The sequence below is a fragment of the Muntiacus reevesi genome, chromosome 11 (genome assembly GCF_963930625.1).
Source record: "Muntiacus reevesi chromosome 11, mMunRee1.1, whole genome shotgun sequence".
NCBI classification, from domain to species: Eukaryota; Metazoa; Chordata; class Mammalia; order Artiodactyla; family Cervidae; genus Muntiacus; species Muntiacus reevesi.
Genome location: NC_089259.1, coordinates 30,752,790 through 30,772,423, shown reverse-complemented (window position 1 = coordinate 30,772,423; position 19,634 = coordinate 30,752,790). Strand labels below are relative to the sequence as shown.

General features: G+C 46.4%; 1 protein-coding gene across 1 annotated transcript in view; it reads right to left on the bottom strand.

Moving 5' to 3' along the window:
• Positions 1-19,634, bottom strand: part of USP12 (ubiquitin specific peptidase 12) — a 56,879-nt gene that overhangs the window by 26,085 nt on the left and 11,160 nt on the right. The gene's annotated exons all lie outside the window — the stretch shown is intronic.

Genomic DNA, 19,634 nt, shown 5'->3' with positions numbered 1-19,634 from the left:
TGTGGTCTCATAGGTGTGTGATCTCAGAGACATCCTGAAGTTAGGCATACCTTTGGCAACCTAATACTTCTTCAGCAGTGTACGCATGAGAATTTCTCACGCAGAACAAAGGGGACAAGAATGTTTGCTGAGGGCTTCCCTGGTGGCTCAGTGGTAAGGAATCCACCTGCCAACACAGGAGACATGGGTTCGATCTCTGGTCCAGGAAGATCCCACGTGCCTCGGAGCAACTAAGCCCGTGGGCCACAACTCCTGAGCCCAGCTGCTTCACTACAGAAGCCCGTGCGCCTGGAGCCTGTGCTCCGCAACAGAAGCCACTGCAGTGAGAAACTAGAGGACGGCCCCCGAGAAAAGGCCCGCACAGCAACAAAGGCCGACACCACACAGCCAAAAATAAATAAATGACAACATGAAAAAAACTCTAAGAAAAGAATGCTTCCTGAAATCTCACCGTTGACAGCACAGCTGACTGCAGTCTATTAACAGATGGTCTATAAAACGACAGCGTACCATGCAGCAGCCAGAATAAATGAAGCAGAGTTCATTCAAACACACGGGTATTGCTCAAATACATAATATTAAGTACACAAAGAAAAAAGGAGATTGACACAACCACCACCACATATATACAAAATAGCACACGGCAGGGGGCTGGGAGAGTGTACACGACACACACCTGAGTGGGGCCGGAAGAGGACCACAGGATGCGGAGGTGAAGGGGGGCAAAGGCAAGAGGGGAAAGTGAGACGACACCCAACAAAAGAAGGGCCTTGCTCAGAGAGTAACCGTGTGCCACGGTCTCAGCAATACGATCGACTCACGTCTGTGCATCTGAGGCCCCGAAGGAAAAGGGATGGAGGTGGGGGAGCGGGGGTGACAAAGGCCCCGGGCACCGGCGTGTACTAGCAGATGGACTCAAGATGCAGTCTGAGAGGGAAGTAAGAGCGATTCTGGAGACAGAGCAGCTGTTAAGTTCAAACTTCCCCAGAAAACACAGGACCAGACGAACACAACTGACCCTACTCACAAAACAGCCAAACACTGCCTTGTGTACGCAGCTGTGGACAGGACGACACGCACACGGCGCCTCCCAAGGGACCCCACGCTCAGCACCACCTGCGGCCCAGCGCGCCCCTGCTGTCTCCTGAGCCTGGAAGCCCGGCCCTTTGTCAGACGGCACCTTCTTGGCTTCCTGACATGCCAGGCCTGAAAATAAGGCCTGAGGGAAGGGACTGGGTGGGCTGGCGGTCAAGCTCAACCCAAACAAGACATGTGACTGAATACACTCCAGCCACCCAGCACCTGTATTTATTATTTATACATGTTTACTTGTTTAAGACATACTATTCAGCTTTATATAAGACCCTGATACAATCACTAGCTCACAGATACTATTTACTTATAAATTTGGCATTCCACAAACTCTTTAATAATAACACGAAATTCAGTTATGACAACAACTTCAAGATCCACTGAACCAGAGCCCTTTGTGGGGAGCCTACCAGCCCACTGTCCACACTGCCAGTTCAAGTGTCTTGTCATGGAATTTCCTCACGTGTGCTGAAAACTATCACTAAGAATTCAAACTGATACTGGTGTCATTCAAACAAGTATAACCTCTTCCCCCCCCCCCCCCCCCCACACACACAAGCTAGAAAAGGTGCTATTATCAAAGGATATCTACTTGGAACAGTAAAAGCCAGCAGGCACACCCAGGGAAAGCATTTCTGGCCCTCAGGGTGAATTGAGAACCCAGCATGCCAGGCTTCCCTGTTCTTCCCTATCTCCCAGAGCTTGCTCAAATTCATGTCCATTGCATCAGTGATGCCTTCCAACCATCTCACCCTCTGTCCCACACTTCTCCTCCCGCCCTCAATCAGGGTATTTTGCAATGAGTCAGCTCTTTGCATCAGGTGGCCAAAGTGTTGGAGCTTCAGCTTCAGCATCAGTCCTTTCAATGAATATCCAGGGTAGACTTCCCCAGCAATTTTCCAAACCCCAGCTCTAAGCTCATCTGTTGGATATTCAAGGAAGCCCTTACACCAACTTAGGTTTTCACAGCTAAAGGTCAAATAATTTCTAAAGTCTCTTCTAACTCAACATTCTATCACGTCTAATCACTTTTATCCACACTTCTGAGGACACTACTAGATTAACACAAAACTCTAGGGAACTCCAAGTCAACCAGCACCATTAGACAAGCACCATAGATGGTTACAGATGGAGTAAGGGCAGCAGACTGCAATGGAAAGTACAGAGCGCGCGGAACTTATGGACGCGAGTGCTAAGGTAAGGTACAGCGCAGTAAACTATACCTTAGTGCAACACGATGACACTGCGGTGCTGATTCTGTGAACGTGCGGGAGGATAGTCTCATGGCAGGAATTCAAGACTCTCTTGCAGAAACAACCAGAGCACATTCCTGCCTCTAGCCAAACGCTAACTACAACGGCAGAGTGTAGACAGAGCAATCCAGTTGCTGCTGAGCAGCTGTTTGTTGTTTTTTAATTTAGAAGTGTTTCAACACTGTAGTTAGACATTAAGTGGTAAAAAAAAAAGAAAAGAAAAAAAATCCCACCAAGTTGAAAATTCGCTATCCAATTTTTTTAGTATGTTTACAAGAGTTCTCAAACACCATCCCCTGAAGATTCTAAGATTCTGTTGAAGGTTGCCAAACCCTATCATGTCAAATAATAGTCCATCCAGCAACCCAGGATTTAAATTGAGCCTAGAACCTGTCAACATCCAACAGTGATGGCTCTGAACAGTCTCCCATCCCCACACTTTAGAAATATGTTCCTACTGCAATTAACAAAGTCGCGTGAAATCACGATTCTTCACTAGGACAAAGGGAAGAAATGTTGGCACTCTCAGGAATCTCTGCTCTAAAGCTTTTGTGGGGATCAAGAATGTCATCTGTTTTGTCTGAGAACACAACACACTGAAGGAAGAAGACATTCTTTCTGACTCTTCTGTCACCACGTAAAATTATCTTAGACTCAGAACCTATTGCTACAAATTCATCAAGGAGAAGTGATTAGATATTCATGATCCTCCTGATGAAAACCACCAAAAAGTGGATGACCTTTTTAATTTTTAAAAAAAACACAGTAATTTAGTGAGTTGGTGAGAAAATAAGAAGTCTGCAGAAACCAAAAATCAAGCGATGGGTGAACCTGAGAGATGAGCAAATGCCAAAGACGGATTTCACGAGGAGGCACCTGCTGACACCAGCGACCTGAGCACCCTACACTGATGGCCGGATCAAACGGGGCATGGGGACCAGGGCTGAGGTTCAGGGCCCGCTCAAGACAGGGAGCGGCAGGAGACCCCCCGCACCGCAAGGGAGCCAAGAGGGCTGTGTCTTCAGCAAAGGCGAAACAAGAAATAACCCTGCACCACAAGAGGAGATGGCAAAGGAACATGCCGGACTTGTCCTTGGCCTGGGGGCAGAAGAGATGACCAGTATCTTCCCAACAGTCATAACTACAAGCTCGCCCCCATCAAAGCCTGTGACCCGAATTCACAAACACAAACAAAATCAGGCAGGAAACGTAATTCAGCGAGGTCCTGAGCGGATGGTGCCCACAACTAGCAACCAGTGAAATTACAGACTCACTCCAGAAGACAAATTCAAGCTACCCACAAGGAGTTCCCGCAAGTACAACTCCCAAGAGATTGAGTTCACCGTCAAAAATCACACATACACACAAAAGCAGAAAAACAAAGCACCACGTATAAAAATCAGTGAAAACACAGACAGAAGAATTAGACTCAAGATGCTAAATATCAGAAATATTTCAGACATGACATAAAGCAAATGGTTGGTATATACAAAGAAACAGCAAAAGCCTGATTATAAGAACAAACGTGGGAATTTAAAGCCTAAGCTGATTTGTTTTTAAAGAATCAAATAAAACTTCCAAATCTGAAAATTATAATTAAAAGTAAAAAACTCAATGGTAATTATGGAGACAGTTTAAAAAAAAGTTTCGATACTCTGGCCACCTGATATGAAGAGCCAACCCACTGGAAAAGACCCTGGATGTTGGGAACAACTGAGGGCAGGAGGAGAAGGAGACGACAGAGGATGAGATGGATGGATGGCATCACTGACTCAATGGACGTGTGTCTGAGCAAGCTCTGGGAGTTGGTGACGGACAGGGAAGCCTGGCATGCTGCCATCCATGGGGTCACGAAGTCAGACATGACTGAGCAACTTAACACCACCACCCAGGCCTAGTCTAATTCTTAGAAAACTGAGAGTCTCACCGAAAATTAACCACCCACCCTTGTGAAAGAAGAGGAAGTAGAAACTACAAGGATCCCTTCTGTTTACTAATAAAGATACTATGTTTTGAGGACACACCTGCAAATAGGAAAAAAGAAAACCAGTTCAGAGAAGGCTCTTCTAAAGAACAATGTTTACACAGTCAACCATGAAAAACACATCTGACTGCCCTGCATTCTGCTATTATGAGAAACAAACAATTACACAAAAGCAAAGTGACACCCAGAAATGTTTTCAAGGAAGTAAATTAAGGCCATCTCTTCTACCATCTAAAGTTCGACTATGATTAAAAAATGGTTATGTGTGAAGATGTACTTGGAAAAAGCTAATTATGTTCAGTATACACTGTTTAAGAAAATAGCAAACTTTTTATACATTTTAGCAAGAAATAAAAAGTGATGAAAACGTAAAAGATGAACACCTCCATCTAGAAAATGGACTTAGCAAGAACACATTCGTCCATCCATGTCTGCGGGGAACTGGTTCCAGGACCTCCACAGATCCCAAAACCCAAGGATGCTCAAACCCCTCGTGTGAAATGATGCGGTTCTTGCATATGACCCATGAGTCATCTCTCGACAACATGTAACACCTAGTGTGGTGTAAATGCTATGTAAATAGCTGCCAGCACACGGCACATTCAAGTTTTGCATTTATGAACTTTCTAGGACTTTGTTCACAAAGGTTTTCGATCCTGGGAGGCGGAACCCACAGATAATGAGGGCCGGCACTTCCTTCTTTCCATTAGACAGCTTTCGGTTCTTTATATTAGATAGCCTGTATTTAACACAAATATGAGAAAACACATTTCCCCCACTGCTGTGTTTCGAGTCCTACCTTGAAATCCAGCATTTATCATTCCCAGTTTAACACTGAAAAGGGTCAGATCAGGTCTGGAGCCAAAGGAGAACTGCCAAAACAGGCAGGAAAGGCTTCCTGAAGATCAAAGCAGCAAGTGACCCTACAAACCGAGAGCGTGCGGGAGGCACAGGAAGAGGCAAGGGAGGATGTGGACACAGCAAGGAGGAAGTGAGTGCGGCAGGAAGAGGGTGAATCCAGAGAGATGTGAGAAGCAAGCTCCTTTCTCCCAAACCAGAAGACGGAGAAGGAAGACAAGGCTGAGGGCCCACGACTGTTCCCCTGGAAGACGCCATACCCCGACACGAAACCAGAGACACCGTGCCCCGACGCTAAACCAGAGACACCGTGCCCCGACGCTAAACCAGAGACGCCGTACTCCGACAGTAAACCAGACACTGTACCCCGACACTAAACCAGAGACATGGTGCCCCGACGCTAAACCAGAGACGCGGTGCGGTGACATGAAACCAGAGACGCTGTACTCTGACACTAAACCAGAGACGCCGTGCCCCGACACTAAACCAGGGACAGTACCCTGACACTAAACCAGACACTGCACCCCGACACTAAACCAGAGACGCCGTGTCCCGACACTAAACCAGAGACGCCATACCCCGACAGTAAACCAGACACTGTACCCCGACACTAAACCAGAGACACGGTGCCCCGACGCTAAACCAGAGACGCGGTGCGGTGACATGAAACCAGAGACGCTGTACTCTGACGCTAAACCAGAGACGCCGTGCCCCGACACTAAACCAGAGACGCCATACCCCGACAGTAAAGCAGACACTGTACCCCGACACTAAACCAGAGACACGGTGCCCCGACGCTAGACCAGAGATGCCGTACCCTGACACTAAACCAGAGACTCTGTGCCCCGACATGAAACCAGAGACACTGTGCCCCAACACTAAACCAGGGACTGTACCCCGACACTAAACCAGGGACTGTACCCCGATACTAAACCAGACACTGTACCCCGACACGAAACCAGAGACACGGTGCCCCGACGCTAAACCAGAGACGCGGTGCGGTGACATGAAACCAGAGACGCTGTACTCTGACGCTAAACCAGAGACGCCGTGCCCCGACACTAAACCAGAGACGCCATACCCCGACAGTAAAGCAGACACTGTACCCCGACACTAAACCAGAGACACGGTGCCCCGACGCTAAACCAGAGACGCGGTGCGGTGACATGAAACCAGAGACGCTGTACTCTGACGCTAAACCAGAGACGCCGTGCCCCGACACTAAACCAGAGACGCCATACCCCGACAGTAAAGCAGACACTGTACCCCGACACTAAACCAGAGATGCTGTACCCCAACACTAAACCAGACACTGTACCCCGACACTAAACCAGAGACAATAAACATTTTCATGAGAAAACAAACCATTTCCATACCCTCAGTTTCAGGCATCCTAAAAGTCATCCCAAAGCAGCAGTCCTTCAGAAAAGATGAACCTCAGTAAGCGTCTGAGAACCAACAAGGTCACACCCCTCAGCAGACAGCCGAGTATCACAACCACCGCTCCCTCCTCAGTGAAGCTGAAGAGATCACAGTGCCTCTCCCTACCGAGACAGTAAACGGTGGTTTGTCAGACTTCTGTTCCAATATTCAAGTACACATATATTAGGTCTAACTGCCAAACTGCTCAATCAGAAAACGTGGAGCAACGTTTTCCCACTTACAAAAACGTGAACCCCTCTGTTTTCCCCAAATCCTGTGTTACAGTAAAGTGAACTATGTGAAAAGTCCCTCACACTCCTGCGAGGAAAATCACCATCCAGCTACAACGTATTATTAAGCTGAAGTGAAATCAAAACTTTGTAAATTATTGACTGACTGAATTATTCTGTTACTGTAACAACAGGGTTCATACTCCAGATTCCAGGGGCTAATTGTAATAAAAACTAAAATTATCATCAAACTGAAACAGTTCTGTTAGACACAGACAGGAACTGACCGCAGCTGGCACCGCGTGGAGTCCTGTCCAAAACACCCTGCAGAGTGGAAAGACGTCACAGAGACACAGCGGGAAGTTCCTGGGGTCAGGCCCTCCACCACCACTGTTCGCTGAGAAATCCTCAGCATTACCTATGTCAGAAGGCTTACAACCACAGGCTGTAAAACCCTTCAGAAAAAATGAGGGGAGAATACTTCCTCATTTTATGAAACCAGCATCACCCTGACTCTGAAGCTAGACTAAGACACTATAAACTACAGGCGCTATCCCTTATGAATATAGATGCAGAAACCTCAACAGAGCACTAGTGAACCAAATTCAGCAACATATTAAAAGGATTACCAACCATGACCAAGTGGGATAAACACCCGGAATAAAGCACTCTTACAACTCAAGAACAAAAAAAACAACCCAACCAAAAAATAGGCAAGTGACTTGAACTGACACTTCTCCAAAGATGATATACAAATGGCAAACAAGTACATTTAAAGATGCTCAGGATCACTACTCACTAGGGAAATGCAAATCAAAATCACAAGGTGCCACTTCACACCCGTCAAATTGGCCAGAATCTAGGGGGGAAAATGGAAAACAACAAGCATTGGTGAGGATGTGAAGAAAGTGGTTCCTCCAAAAATGTAATACAGCATTCCCAATTGGCTCAACAATTTCAATCCAAGATATATATCCAAAAGGTCTGAAAACAGGAATGTCAACATTCATAGCAGCATTAGTCATTAAAGGCAAAAGGTAGAAAGAACTCCAAATGTCCATCAAGAGGAACAGATACACAAAACGTGGACTAATACAATGGAGTATCATTGAGCCATAAAAAGAAATGAAGTACTGATTCATGCCATGACATGCATGAACTTTGAAAACATTATGCTAAGTGAAATAAGCCAGACCCAAGAGGACAAATAATGTAGGATTCCATTTACATGCAACACCTCCACTGGGCAAATTCTCAGAAGACAGAAAGTAGATTAACTTTAGATTAAACAAAGTCTGCAGACAGAGAGGAATGGGGAGTTCTACTGCATGGCCGTGGAGCTCCGGCTGGGGTGATGAAAACATTCTAGAATGAGACAGTGGTGACAGCTGCACAACATGGCAAATGTAATTAACGTTACTGAAATCTATACATAAGATTAACTGAAATGGCAGGGGTTTTTTTGTTATATATATCTGACCACAATTTTAAGAAAAAGACCTCGTGCTCAAGGGTCAAGGCTGTCACACTGGGATCCCAAGACAGAGTTAATCATGCATCCTCCCCCACCATCGTTTTCCTGGACAGCAAGTCACTACTGAAATCCATAATTTCTTGGGTAAAAAAACCTCACCATGAGGATCGGATAAGGCCAAGCGTTGCTTGTTTATAGTGTCACAAGCCCAAAAATATGAGTTAAGCCTTGAAGCAAACAACACCTACCTTCCACTGCTCTGATTGAGCTCTTTCCACTCTTGTAAGAGTGGAAAATAAAGACAACGGGAAAATTCCGGGAGACACCACTGTCTGAGGAAAGATGGGGACAGCAGGGCAGAGAGCAAGTGTGGTCCAGATGCCCAACAGCGAGAACTTGAGTGACACCCAGTGTTATGTGCTGAAAATCCTCAGTAAAATTCACCTTTCAAAATAAACACACGCTTACATATTTTACATACAACTAGAACACAATGTTCCAAATGCAGGGAGCAATCGGAGTGGGAGCCTGAGTTTGGAAATGCTACAGAGATCCTGTGTGGGGGCCGCAGCGGGGCCGGGAATCCGGGACAGTCTGAGCCCAAGCTCAGCACCACCTCCTGGACAAGTCACTGAGTCGGTGTGGTCTCCGCACCTCCTGATACAGGAAAACACCTATTCTGCCAAGCTCATGGGGCTGGAAAGCAAACAACAAAGCGTGAAGCTTCCCTCTGCAAGGCTATCAGAAGCATCAGTCACTCAAGAGATGGTTTCAACCAAACGGAACAACACAATGGAAAATTCCAACAGAAGACAGCGAACTACCTCACTTGTACTTTGTTTTGGAAGCTACTGAGCAGGTTAAAGAAAACACATAGCTCTTTATCCAAAAGTCTGAAGTTAGCACCCCCTGGACAGTTGTAATAAATACTAGAACAAGCACCAAATCCCTTTTGTGCGCCTCATGTAACACCTTATTTAATAAATATTGCAAGTTCACACACTGGAAACAATGCAGAGTGCAGGGGGTAGAGAGTAAAACTAAGGCGTTGTTGGCCGCCCCCTCCCTTCAGTTCCTTTCCCCAGAGACACCGGCTGCTAACAGCGTGGTCTCAGCTCTACAGCGGTTATTATCACAGCTGTAAATTACAGACGTCTCGTCACCAGCTTTAAACCTGCTCTGCAAATGAGAAGCTAGCGCGCACACACCTCCGCTTCTTCCCCACGCCACCTCCTAGTTTTTATTACGAATTACTGGGTATAAGACTGCTTTAGGGAATCTAGTAATTCTGTATTTAACTCTCTAGCCAGATTCACCAATCTCATAAAGTAGGTAAATTACTGCCGTGAAACTCTCCTTCTATGTCTCTCCTTCCTCCCCATCCCTACTACCTGTTTACCTGGGCAGGGGCTGGACCACTCACATCTGCCTCTGTGACAATTCACCCACCACACTTCACTCACAACACAGGAGCTCCATAGATAGCGGCTCAGAGGGCAGCCAATGCCGCGCAGGAGCTCAACTCGAAAGCAGTTACTCAACGTTGAGTAACTTCGACGTAAGAAAAGGTGAGTTACAAAGGCGACAAAACTTTACAAGTAACTATCAAAAAACAAACAAAAAAAATCATCGCTGCGACAAAGGCAGTTCAGAAAAGGCAACAAAAAAAAACCTAAGGAACAGACACGGGACCCTTGGACATTTAACTATTGTCACTTAAAGGAGAATTTTTCAAGTTTCCTGTTCTTTTTCTCACTCCCTGGTTTCCCTTAAGTGTCTGGAAACCCCCGCTTAGCAGATCCAACTTGTGAAAGAAAGACAGCCAGCATCTGCGTCTCTGGTTGGGATTCCTCCCCACTGGTCCTGAAAGAGCTGGGAGGGGCAAGGAGCCAGAGTGCCACAGCACGTGGCTGGGGGTGGCGGCATCCTAGGCTGGCCCTAGGTCTGCAGGGACCCAGCCCATCACATGCCGGTCCCTGCTCTCTCCCCAGCCCTAACGGCCAGGCCACCCACCCCCGGACAGAAGGTCAGCCACTCTCTACAAAGACCGGGTCTCTGGCCTGACCCCACGTGCCCACTACTGTGTCAACAGTAAGCAATAAGGCTCCCTGACCCAGCTCTCCCAAGTCAGAGGCTAGACGCGATTACCATGGTGACGGCGACACAGCCACAGCCAACTGTGAACGGCAGATTCCAAGTTCAAGCTTCCACAGGGGCTCCCTGGGGAGGACCACGGCTGGCTGGTCTGTTTTTGCTTTTTTTCTTTCCCATCACTACTTTCCAGTCCTCTAGGAATCCCTCAAAGGATCTGGGGCATTGGTAATGCCGCTCACCCTCTAGCTCTATTGCAGTTTAACAGACGATTCACAAACAGCCAGCCACTCAGCACGTGCACACAGACACACCTTTCTGTGACTCCCACAGATGGTACCACTGAAGAAGCGGATGCGCACTGGCCACAGGGTCTTTTATAGCAGATCTCGTATGAAGTAAGAGTTTTTATATTAACAAGCATCACTTCCAGTAGTCTGCTCTCTACACAACACTAATATATCTAAATCCTATAACAAGCTCTGCTAATAAACATCTACAGTCATGAAAGGAGTCCGTCTTGGTGCTAAACCAATCTCAGCGGAAACTCGTACACCACGGCAAAGGCTACTCCACTCAGACCGCTGTTCTCTGCAGTCACTTCCAACAACGCTTTATTATTGCATCCAGAAATGTAAAAGAAACTCATAGATCCATTATCTACTTCAGAATAGTTTTTATAAATTAGAACACATTTGAAAACTTATTTTATTAGTCACACTACGACTGTGTCACCAAACTCCAAAGAAAAGGACTAAAGGACCACTCTCTATAGCGATGCTGATTCCCATGGGATAGAACGTGGAGAGAAGCAATGTGCAGACCAAAGGTGACTCAACTTCAAAAATATCCTTATCACATTTGGTTTGCTGTCTAGAACCATCTTCCACTATATTCTGAAACTGACACAGGGGCGGGGAACAGGTCTCCTCTATTCAGTCTGAGGAGGGAAATGTGAGTCCAAGGTGGGCACACACACATCACCTGCCCATACACATGGTGCTCCCTCTCCAAATCCCAGAGAATAGGGGCCTGCTCTCCATTCAGGTCCCCTAAAGTCTCTCCTACTACCACAAATACTCTCACAGTTACCTCATTCTGAACAGCAAAGAGTAAGCCAAGGAAGTCTGAAACAACCCTAACAAATGGTAATTCTAATTCCTCTAGAGAAGAAGTAAGCAACCTGAACACAACCTGAACATAACTTCCTTATGCTAGAGATGTGATCTCATTACAGAATGTGATGAATGTTATAACAAAGCAGCTTTAAAAATCACTTTACAGGGAACTGCCCTGGGGGTCCACTGGCTAAGACTCCGAGCTCCCAATGCAGGGAGTCCGAGTTCGATCCCTGGTCTGAGAACTAGATGCCACATGCCACATAACTAAGACCCAGTGCAGCCAAATAAATAAATATTCTTTTAAAACTCACTTTTATAAAGGAGAGACTAGGTCAGCAATCAGTGATATATTATGTGGGGATATCAGCAAACAGGCAGACAAAGAACAGTGGTCCACAGTCTGTGAACAGGAATGCCATCCCAAACCACAGTATCCACCAGCATCATAAAGAGAGACTTACACACAGCGCACTTAAATGAGAGAGATGCCGTGCTGACCAGCTGGGCCGGGTGACAGAGACATCAGGAACAAAACGCTGCTGCTAGAGGCACCTACGAGCAGCCTGAAGATGAATGAAGCGGCGTCATAAAATGGATGAAAACATTCACAGTTTTGGTTTTTTTTTTTAACCTCAGATCTCTAAGTGTAACAAAATTTATAAATTGAATACAGGTAACACTTTACGGTACCAGCTGCACCTCCAAACATTTTACATAAACACTTAGCCACTGAGGTCTATGAAATACACAATCCTAAGATATCTGCTGCTCTCTACGGAGGACACAACCACACATCGAGTGCAGCCAGGAGAGCGCTGGGGAGGGGCCAGGACACGTCTCCCCACCCAGAACACATGAGCTTTGTGTGAACAGGGTTCTTTCCGGCTAGAACTCAGGCAGGATTCCATCTAGGAATCCTCCCACTGCAGGCCTGAGTTACTGCGGAGTCTTGTTATCGAAGGACTGCTTCGCCATCACAGGTCCACGTGGAAAGCAATACGGATTCTGAAATGACTTTGCACACGTATGTGTACTGCCTACCCACTTGGCACCACCAGGGCAAAGCAAGATGTGGACCAGGCGATCCCTGTTTGCAGGGAACCCACAGTATAGGAGAGGAGAACCAGGGCCCAACAGGAAAAGTTAATTTCAGTGATAACATGGTACCTGGGATTCGCCTCAAAATAACCCAGGAGGCGTACAGCAGATGGGAAGAAGACATAGGCTGGTCAAGAGACGCTCCGGGCTGCAGATGGTGCACAGCGGCACGTGACTGAAGCATCGACCCAAGAGACGTCTGTTTTTCTTTAGGAAAGAAGACTGCGCTTGGTTAAAACAGAATGGGAAACGTGACGAACTGCCAAAGAAGTGATTCATATAACAAATTCATTTAGAAAGAGGCGGCCCCGTCACAGAAAATAATCACAAGTAGGACATTTACCACGCAAGGGGAGAAACAGGCCCCAGTCAGGCTGACTTCACACTGACAAGCTGCTGGGATGGCATCACTGTGGTGGACAGAGTTAAAGGGCTCCCCTCGAAAGCAGGAAGGGCCGGCAGCTTGCTTCTAACCAACAGCATTTGACCAAGGTCGTGGGACGATTCTTTGGTGGTAGAACACTCTGCACGGCTCCCTGGCGTGCTGTCCGACTCACTGGCTCTGAAGGAACAGGCTGCCAGGCGCTCAGAGGACCGTCCCAGGACAGAGGGGGCCACGTGCAGGGGAGGGCTACCTGGAGGAGGGGTCCCACGGACAAGAGGTTCCACGGCCAGGAACCCTCTCAGTGCTGAGGGTTGTCTCCCACAGACAGCCGGCCAAAAGCCAGGCCCCCGCAACCTGTGCCCTCTGCAAGGCTACAGCTGGTGCCCTGGCCAGAGGTCAGCTCTCATCAGAGCCCCACCTGGCAGTGGATCTGCTAGATGACAAGCGCATGCTGGTTTAAGTGCGAACTTTGTGACAATCTTCAATTTTGAAGCTCTCCATTTGTCACAGTTTGTGCAGTGTTTGCCTCTTTAGTTTTGCCATCATTCCGTCTCTTGAGTTTAAAGAAACACTGATTCTGGAACTCCAGGATACAACAAAGATCGATGTTCCCCTACAGGAGGACCATGGTGCCCTGCTCTGCCTGAGACGGTGTGGGCCAGGTATCAGCAACACCTTCCAGTCCCAGAGGGCCCCAGGTGAGAGGAGAACGGGCCCTGCAGCCTTGTATTCACATTCTACACCTTAAATCGTTATCTTCCCAAGCACGACTGCACCTTTAATTCTTTTCAGTTTGCTCCAACTGAACACACTACACATCTCTAACTATTCAGTTCAGTTCAATCGCTCAGTCGTGTCCAAATCTTTGCGACCCCGTGAATTGCAGCATGCCAGGCCTTCCTGTCCATCACAAACTCCCAGAGTTTGCTCAAACTCATGCCCATCGAGTCGGTGATGCCATCCTGCCATCGCATCCTCTGTCGTCCCCTTCTCCGCCTGCCCCCAATCCCTCCCCAGCATCAGGGTCTTTTCCAACGAGTCAGTTCTTCACATCAGGTGGTGAAAGAATTTGAGTTTCAGCTTCCGCATCAGTCCTTCCAATGAACACCCAGGACTGATCTCCTTTAGGATGGACTGGTTGGATCTCCTTGCAGTCCAAGGCAATCTCAAGAGTCTTCTCCAACACCACAGTTCAAAAGCATCAATTTTTTGGCGCTCAGCTTTCTTCACAGTCCAACTCTCACATCCATTCATGACCACTGGAAAACCATAGCCTTGACCAGATGGACCTTTGTTGGCAAAGCAGTGTCTCTGCTTTTTAATATGCTATCTAGGTTGGTCATAAGTTTCCTTCCCTAAATATTACCATTAACATTTTGCTGGACTTTGCCCAGATTAATGATTTCTTTGGTAAAGAAGTTCAGCATACAGATCAAAATATAACATTTAAGCTGCAGGCACATTCAACAGAACTTTCCTTAGTTTACATCTAATGGAGGAAGATTAATTTCTATAATGCTGATACATCTGATATTCCTATAGTGGTAAGGTTCCTCCAGCTTGTGCTACATGTGTATAAAACTGTTTCTAAAACAGTTGTTCTTAGATAAAAATTTAATGTCAGAAACTTCTTTAGAAAGACAGAGCTTTCCTACAGCAATTCCATACACCCAACTGAAGTCACTCAGTCGTGTCTGACTCTCTGCGACCCCACGGACTGTAGCCTGCAGGGCCCTTCTGTCCATTGGATTGTCCAGGCAAGGGTACTGGAGTGGGTTGCTGTTTCCTTCTCCAGGGGATATTCCAGGCCAGGGATCAAACCCATATCTCCCACATTGCAGGCAGATACTTTACCACCTGAGCCACCAGGGAAGCCCTAGGCCCACTCTAAATTATTTTATGTGGTACGTGCATGCTAAGTCTCTTCATTTGCATCCAACTCTTTGCTACCCCTGGTGGAGCCCACCAGGCTCCTTTGTGCATGGAATTCTCCAGGTAAGAATACTGGAGTGAACTGCCATGCCCTCCTACAGCAGATCTTAGGATATATATAAATGCAGGTGAAGTCACACACAGGTATATGCTGTACATGACAGACAGCATTAGAAAACTGCCATGGCTTGTCACAGGTGAGAAATGGATTCGTCAGGTGGAAGGAAGCCCTGATTTTGAGACGATCCATCAGAACTGCCCACTTAGAATTCAATTCCTTTACTGAACATATAACTTTTAATCAAAGGGTTATTTTCTCCCACTAGAACCTAAACTAAGAAAGAGCTAAGTATAACTCAGAACCACCCCAGAAAGGGGGTCTGATGCCTCAGACTTTCCAGCCGCTGATGGTGCCTGACACCAAGCAACTCCACCATATCCTGGGCAGACCCTTTGCAGGGTCTGTCCCTTCCTTTCCACTCACCCCAAAACTGCCTGAATTTTGACTGGGGATTTCCACCTGCAATAAGAGGGTAATGTATAGACGGGTCAAGCAAAGTACTACTATGTTATTAAAATTTACCTTGCTGATACAGGGAATTCATAATTTGATAGAGTATATAGTCAGCCATGAAAACACAGGGTTCCTCAAAGACTACTAAAGAGTTGAAGAAGGGAGCTAACATTTACTGAGCCAGACCCCTGACATACTACCTCGTGTACTCCTCCTAGTAACCTCGTTCAGTCGTGTCTGACTCTGCGACCCCGTGGACTCTAGCCCGCCAGGCTCCTCTGTGCATGGGCTTTCCTGGGCAAGAACACTGGAGCGGGTTGTCATTTCCTTCTCCAGAGGAGCTTCCCAAGCCAGGGATCGAATTCACGTCTCCTACGTAGCCAGGTGGGTGTTCTACCACTGAGCCACCAGCAAGCCTCCCAGTAACCTCAGAGCAGTGCTTCTGGACAAGTGGTTGAGTGAGACAGTTATAAACCAAGACTTTGGACCCAGACTCGAGGGTTCTGAACCCTAGATCTGCATGATGGTAGGAAAACTCCTTCAGCTTTTTGTGCCTCAGTTGGCTTCCCTGGTGGCTCAGCTGGTAAAGAATCTGCTTGCAATGCAGGGGACGTGGATTCGATCCCTGCGTTGGGAAGATCCCCTGGAGAAGAGCACGGCTACCCACTCCAGTATTCTGGCCTGGAGAATTCCACGGACCATATAGTCCATGGGGAAACAAAGAGTCGGACATGACTGAGCGACTTTCACTTTCACTTTTCCCATCTGTAAAGGATGACAACAGTTCCAACCCCACAGAGCTACAGTGAAAACTAAATGGTTCATGTATGCAAAGGGATTAGAATAATGACAAGCTCGCAGTTAGCACTACCCAGCTATTACGCACATTATGTGGGGCCCACTTTATACAGAAAATAAACCCAAGGGTTGAAGGCAATAGGCCCACGGCTGTAACTAATAAATGGCAGAGGGGAAAGCCCAACACGGGTCAGCGTCACAGAGCTCCCCCTCCTCATCACACCCCCTCCCCAATGTCAGGTTCGCCTCAGGTCACTATGGAAGTGCAAGACCTTCCCCAGGGAGTATTCTTGAAAAACAACAGGCAGCAAAAACATGAGACGCTGAGTCCCACCTTCCCAGGTGGTAACAGCAGCCCCTCTGCATGAACCGCGTGTAACAACGTGGCTGAACCACAGTAACTCTCCGGCTAAAACAGGCCTTATCCCTTTGGCTAAGGAACTGAATTATATACACTGTTTCTGCGGGAGAGTCAATGAGCACCAATCGACTGACTTTCAAAAAGGCCTTTGGAAGTCAGTCTGTTGGCTGGAGACTTCCTGCATAACCACTCTCTTCCAATGCTGGCCATTCCAGTTTGGCAGCTTTTCAGAAGGAAGGGCAAATTAATAATAATGTGCACTAGCTCCCATAGAGCTTCAATCTAAACCACGATGCTGAAGGAGTTCATTCAGAATGTGCTCATCACTGTGAAATATCAGGACCTCAGGTTTAGCTCCCCTGCACCACGTACTTACTCTAAGGGAACCGTTGTCAAAAGGTTCTTTTTAAACTCCAAAACTGTAAATCTGTAACACCAAACTCTGGTTGTCAGAAGAGAGAATGAAAAACAACAAAAATAAACATATCTTGGTTTCCAAGAGGTCAGAGAATAGAAGGATACAAGAGCAAATAAAATGTCTGCTATGAGAGCACTAGCATTAATAATTAACTCAATTACCCACAAGACGGTAAGAGCATATTTAATAATACAAATTGTGTTTTAAAAATCATGTCTGCCGCGTATGGAAAAGACCAGGAGAGATACAAAAACATGTTATCAAATACAAGTAAATGATTAATGGGTTACTGGTGACTTTTGGCTTCTTTACACATTGCTGTCCATCACATTTTTTCCCTTTTATAATCAGTAAGACAGTAAAATTTCTTAGTAAGTATCCATGTAACTTGTAACTAAAAGAAAACATCACACATCTGTGAAAGACTTGGGAGTGGGAAGCTGGGTAGAAGGTAGCAAATGATCAATCACAAAGGAAAAAAAAAAAAAAATCACACAGCTAGCCAACTACATCCACTTCCAGAAAATGTCAGCCATCATTGGTTTAACACAGTATTAAGTGTCCACCACTGCAGAGGTCCAATCTTGGCTCTCAAGGAATGTTAGAGGTATTTACACTAGTTAGTTTAAAAGACACTTAAACCGGTTGCTCCCCCCTCACCACCAAGAAACTATAGCTCTTTAAGTCCCTATCTGATTTCTGAAAGGACTGAGATGGTAATGTTCCTTTAAGCCACCCGTTATGAACTGAACTGTGTCCATCCCTGCCCTCCTCACCAAAAAAAAAAAAGAAAGATGTATGTAAAACTTAACTCACAGCAGCGTGGATTGTAACCTTATTTAATAACTGGGTCTTTACATAAGTAATCAAGCTAGAATGAGGTCACTAAGGTGAACTCCAATTCAGTATGACTGTTGTCCTTATAAAAAGGGGAACTGAGACACAGACACGCACAGAGGAAAAACGATGGGAAGGGACACAGGGGAAGGTGGCCATCGACAAGCCACGGGACACCTGAGGCTCAGACTTCCAAGTGAGGCTCTCAGATGCTGGTGACGGGGCAGGGAGCTCAGCACCTTCCAGGGGGCAGTACACTGTCAAGACCGTGGACTTAGACTCTGGCCTCCAGACTGTAAGACAATACATTTCCCTTGTTCTAAGTCATTCAGTTTGCAGCTCCTGTTACAGAAGCCCTAGGAGGCTAATACACCATCCGATAAGCATGCACGACGCCCTCAAGAGCACTGCCTTTCCAAAGAGCTCACACCGAGCAATTTCATCTGTAGCATAAATACTCAGCAAGGCTAGTCTAAAGGCATGCCAGTATACAATTCATGAAAGGAATTCATACTTCATCTCATTTTAGTTTGCTTCCAATTTTCTCATGAATGTCTTCTGTGAGAATACTTGTAATATTTAACTACAGTAATATATGCTTGATTGAGGCACAATGATTTTGAATGAATTTAATCACTTTGGCCTATGAATTCATATATTATAACTGAAATGTACTCCCCTAAAAGAAAACCCAAACTTCCAACTGAATGGTATAGGCATTTAACGTAAACCCAAATTTAAGAATCTATAGATCATAAATACACAGATGTATTTATAAATACATAAATACACATAAATACACATGGGCCCACAACCAGGCCCATGATAGTGAAAACGCTGAAAGTCAAAGACATGGAGAAAAAATTCAAAGCAGCACGAGAGAAAGGATAAGTCATTTAAGAAGGGACGCCAGTAAGACTGACAGTTGACTTCTCAGCAGAAGCAAGGCTTGATGAGGTAGGGTAACGCATTCAAAGTGCTCCCTTTTAAAATCCTCATTTTGATAGTTCAAAACAGTTTATGCAACCTCAGAGGCGTTATCTACCACCCCACGTCTAACATAAGGGGGAGAGCTGGGAGGACGAGGTGGGCAGCCACCCCACCTCGAAAGTGACCATGGAGATGACCCAGCTCATCACTAACACAACACCCAGGGGTGGTATAAGAACCACAGCACAGTTCCAGGAGCGAAAAGGAGAGAAGATGACATCTGGGGTCAAACACTGCAACCATGGGGGAGAGGCGGGAGGACACGCGAGAGGCAGCCACGCCACCTTGAAAGGACAAAAATAAAAACAAACCACAAGCAGAGATGAGAAAAGGGGAGAGAGTCCACTTCTGTCTTTTCGGTCAAAAAGGGCAATGTATGAATGTCTTCAAACAAGAAGACAACGAGGCAGATTTGCAAGCGTGGTCATGGGGCGAGGGCTGGATTTTCACAGGGAAAACCCACCAGAGCTCTCACAGGTGCCTCCCCCTAGGCTTCTCCTGCTGGGCTGACCAGCTCCCCCGGGGCACCTTCTTAACCAGGGAGGGGAAGCATCCTATGGGCTAGCTGCGTCCCCTCCTTCGGGTTAAAATATGCAGCAAAAACAAATGAAACTCACTAGTAAACTAGAGAAACTAGTCTCAAAAAAAAAAAAAAAATGAACTGTCTTTTTAAAGAATGACATGCAAATTAACGAAAACAAAAATGATGAATTTGCCTAGCAGAGTCGTTAATACAGTACATTGGGGTTTCGTTTTTGATCAGCTGTATCTAGTTT